Genomic DNA, 5,462 nt, shown 5'->3' with positions numbered 1-5,462 from the left:
GGTCATTGGCCCCAACCATTTTCGCTCAAGGGGATTAAACGGCCGCCTCCAGTCATCCCCAAATTTCGTTAGCTCAGTGACCCTGCACAGACCATTGCTAATGGTCAATGACGTCACCAGCTAGTTGGTCAGCGTTCCTGCACCGGCATGTTCAAGGGGATTAAAAAGCCGGTCTAAGAGTCGTGTGTTTTGCGATACAACAGTGACCCTGTAACCTAATGTAAAAAAATACCATCGTCCCTAGTCTATTTTTAATTTCATATTTACTTCCAACCATCGTCCATTACATTTATCAAAGGGGATCATGTATGTAAGGGAAAGAACATAACTTTAGCACTGCAAGAAGTTATGTGTGTATTTTCAAGTTCGTCCCCCTGCTGCCTGTATTTACCCAGGTCTTTTCCTAAATATAAAACTTATCCAATTCATTCCTATTCTGTTTCATGTCGATACGTTTAATTAGGTTATTAATATTCCCCTTTACTATGACCATTCAGTCACACCTCTATCATGTCACCCCTATTTCTTCTTCGTCGTCGTTCTAGAGAATGTAATTTGAGCTTGGACAATCTTTCTTGAAGGATCGTTCAAAAGTATAACAGCAGCCCAAATGTCGTACTGCAATTTAAGCAGAATCGTACATCTGGCAGCATAGCAGGTGAGCTGAACATAAGAATAAAGGTAACTGCAGAGGTCCTATTGGCCCATACGAGGAAGCTCCTATATATTTCCACCCAATCTCATTCATGTCCACCCTATGCTGAAAACAACCAAGGGATCCCACTTAAAGCATTAGTTTACAATAATAGTTTTAATAAATAGCTCTTATTCTAGTTTTATACACAACAGCAATTATGAAACCCTATAGCTAGATATTCTACTATAATCCACAAGTAGTTACCACACATCTGGCAGTACAGCGGATTAGTGGCTGTGTTCATAGGCTAGTCAACTGTCCTCACATCCATCAAATAGCTATCCAAATGTCGCACCTCAATTCATCCATCTAGCAACTCAGCTGGATGCTAGCCACTATATTCATAGGCTAATCACCTCAAAAAATCCTAGATTTGCTACGCAAATCAGGTAACTTGTTTCTAAACCAACAGTCGCAAATACAAGCATACATACCTACTCATACTCCACAACCTATACATTCATAGAGAATAGCCTAGTTTTTTGCCACCATTTCCCCATTAATCAGATGCAATTTATGCCATGCACACAGAAAATACAGCATCTACACACCAAATATGCCATTTATTCACAAAATATATTATTTACACTCAAAATATGCCATCACACAAAAATATGTCATTTATAGACAAAAATATAACATTTACATGCAAAAATATGTCAGTTGGACATGAAAATGTAGCATTTACACAATATTGCATGGACACTCAGAGTATGACATTTACCACAAAGTTACAGTATTTTGCACAAATATATCAAAATGCTTATGCATTTAGACAATCAAAAATGCGCTTTCACTAAAATTACACAATTTCACAAACTATAATTTTTCACAAAATACCACACACATTGTCTCATAAACCAAATACACTTACACCATAAAGATCTATTTTATCAGATTACAGAGCTTACACAAAATACACAATTTTCACACACAAATACAGTTGCACCAGTTCCACTTCAACAAATATTAAAACACAACTTGCATAAATGCACTATTATCACAAAATTATTATAAAACATGAACAATTATTACACAGTTTGTGTAATTATTTTACATCTTTGCACAATTAATACAAGAAAACTTGCTATATAATTACTCAACTTGCACAATGACAATCAATACACAAAAGTATAAATAAACAATTCGTCCATATGCAATTACACAACATGCGCAATTAATACACAACTTATACAAATATTACACATCTTTCATAATTATTACACAACTTGTACAAATGCATATCTAGCACAAATATGTATAATACATAACTACCCCAAATATGAAAATACACAACTAGCATAAATACACGATTTACACAAATACAATTGCGACATTTACACAACTAGCTCAAAAATATAATCAATACACAACATACCAAAATATGAACAATACATAACTAGCACATATTCATTAAATACACAACTAAGCAATTTCCGCAAATACACATACAAAAACATATACAATTAATACATACAACTTGCACAAAACAATACACAATTTATAGAAATATAATCAATACATAATTGCAATAATCATACAACTTATGCAAAATACATAATGTGCACAATTAATACACAAGTATATTAATTGTGCTATATATGTACAAACACAACCAACTAGGTCAAACAATACACAATTTGCATGATATTTTTCTGGGTATATTTAGGACATTAATTATAATATGCTGAGTTTAACCAACTCCCCAAAAGTCAGAATTTCACATATAAAAATGGTGCATATGACTTCCGATGAGCTCAATATATAACACATTCTTTTTCCATTAAGATATCAACATTATTAGTGCTAAACTATTCATCTAACATATGTCCACTGTTTTTATGTCTTATTAATACCTTCCTTGTTCCATCCTCTCCAATCAGACCACCCATATTTATGTATTTATTCAAACCATCTATCAGACTTATTTGTTCTGGCCTTAGTTATGTTAGGGCAGGTGGGGTTAGGTGAAGTCAGTATTTTCTATGATAATTTTAGACAAATTTGCTATATCTTATCAAAATGCATCTTGTTAAAACTTAAATTCATCTAAATCTATCAAAAATATACTTATACTACGCAAATTTGACTAAATTCAACCTAGCTAAACTAACTAAATATGAGCATCCCATATCCTCACATACAAGCCTATGTCGCCTCTGTCCATACATTATATGAGTCTGCCATATAGCACGAACCCCAAATAGGAAAATTTACACTATTTCATAAACATGCTAGTTCATTACCCTAAGATATTATATATGTCCTTCCCTACACGACCTCACCTAACCTGACCTGGCATAATCAAACCTAGATTTAGTTCAAGTTGGTGAAATTTAAGCTATGCCACTTTAATTCGACATAATTTATGGCAATTTCCACCAAATATACCCAAATGTTGCGTAGCATAGCACTGCCAAAGCCCATTTTCTCCAATTCCATACTACCCTACACAACCTCACCTAACCTGACCTAGCATATCCAAACCTGGATTTGGTTAAAGTTGGCGAAATTTATGCTATGCCACCTAAATATGACCTAATTTAAGGCAATTTCCGCCAAATATACCCAAATGTTGCGTATCACAGCACTGCCAAAGCCCATTTTTACCTACATTTTCTCCTATTCCATCCTACCCTACGCATCCTTACCTAACCTATCCTACCATATCCAAACCTAGATTTGGTTAAAGTCTGCGAAATTTAAGCTATCCCACCTAAATTCTATCTAATTTAAGGCAATTCCCACCAAATATATCCAAATGTTCTGTATCACAGCACTGCCAAAGCCCATTTTTACCTACATTTTCTCCTATTCCATCCTACCCTACGCAACCTTACCTAACCTATCCTAGCATATCCACACCTAGATTTGGTTAAAGTCGGCGAAATTTAAGTTATCCCATATAAATTTGACCTAATTTAAGACAATTTCCACCAAATATACCCAAAAATGTTTTGGAACATAGCACGGCCAAAGCTCATTTTAGCTGAGTTTTCACCTATTCCAACCTGCCCTAGACAACCCTACCCATCCTCTCCTGGCATATTCAAAGTCAGATTTGATGATAGTTGGCAAAATTTATGCCTTTCCAACCTAAATTTTACCTAATTTAAGCCAATTTCCACCGAATATACGCAAATGTTTTTGTATCTTAGCATGGTCAAAGTTTATTTTAGCTGAGTTTTCACCTATTCCAACCTACCCTAGACATCCCTACCCGGCCTCTCCTGGCATATCCAAAGTCAGATTTGATTATAGTTGGCAAAATTTATGCCTTTTCCACCTAAATTTTACCTAATTTATGCCAATTTCCACCGAATATACCCAAATGTTTTGTATCTTAGCATGGTCAAAGTTCATTTCACCCAAGTTTTTCACCTATTCCATCTTACCTTACACAGCCTTACCTAACCTGACCTAGCATATCCCAAGCTAGATTTGATTAGAGTTCGTGAAATTTATGTTTACTCACCTAAATTCAACCTAATTTAAGACAATTTCTACCCAATATACCCAAAATGATTTGTTACATAGCTCAGCCAAAGACCATTTTACCCGAGTTTTCACATATTCCAACCTACCCTACATAGCCTTACCTATCCCTGACCTAGCAGATTTGATTAAAGTTGTGTAAATTTAAGCTATCGCCATCAAATTGGAGACAATTTCCACCAAATATGCCTAAATGTTGTGTATCATAGCACAGCCAAAACCCATTTTACCCACATTTCATCCATTCCATCTAAACCTGGACCTAGCCTCTGATACTACATACTCAGAGAAGTGATGTTTTTTCGGATATGAACCTAAATGCCCGTGCCTAACCTGCAAGAGTCTGGAGCTTTGTTGAATATTTTATCTATTTTTCTTCAAAAACTGAAGTTTTGGATATGAACCTATCCGCACTGTGCCTAACCTGCTAGGATCTTTGTTGAACATTGTAACCATATTCTTAGAAAAGTGATGTTTTGGATATGGACCTAACAGCCCCTCTCCTTTAAAACTTGAACTGTGTTCAATATGTAGATATAGTGTTGGGTATGGTTTTGTTTTTACACATCAACCCAACCGTCCTGGACCTAACCTCCCTTCATCTAACTTCAAATTTATCGTAAATATGGAAGGGACGTGTTGTTTGTGCAACAACCCAACCGCCCTTGACCTAACCTCCATTTATCAAACTTCAAATTTATCAATAAATATGGGAGGACCGTGTTATTTGTGCATCAACCCAGCCGTCCTGGGCCTAACCTCCCTTTATCTATAATAATAATAATAATAATAATAATAATAATAATAATAATAATAATAATAATAATTTTTATTTAGGCAAAGGTACATACATAAAGAGATTTTACAAAGTTTGTTGGCTTTATAGATAGAGCTAGTACATACAATGCCTAAAGCCACTATTACGCAAAGCGTTTCGGGCAGGAAAAAACACTACTGACTAAAGCTTAAAACTAATGGGTAAAAAGAAAAAAATGCGTTGAGTACAAATAAAAATAGAGGTAAAAGAGGGGGGAACATTGTTGAGAAAACAGCACAAATACAATTACAAATTATTACAGAAAATTACATTAAAACAGCGTTGATTTGAAAAACAAAAAAAAAACAAAAAACATACATGGGTTGACAATAGAGGGGTAAGGTAGGTTACAGGGAATTTATTAGGTATAGCTTCGTTTTTAACTTAAACTGGTTGAGAGAGGTACTGTCTTTAACATGGTTGGGAAGGTCATTCCACATTCTGGGCCCCTTG

Source organism: Procambarus clarkii, chromosome 76 (genome assembly GCF_040958095.1).
Source record: "Procambarus clarkii isolate CNS0578487 chromosome 76, FALCON_Pclarkii_2.0, whole genome shotgun sequence".
Classification (NCBI taxonomy): domain Eukaryota; kingdom Metazoa; phylum Arthropoda; class Malacostraca; order Decapoda; family Cambaridae; genus Procambarus; species Procambarus clarkii.
The sequence above is the reverse complement of the archived record's forward strand: the minus strand, read 5'-3'. Positions refer to the sequence as shown.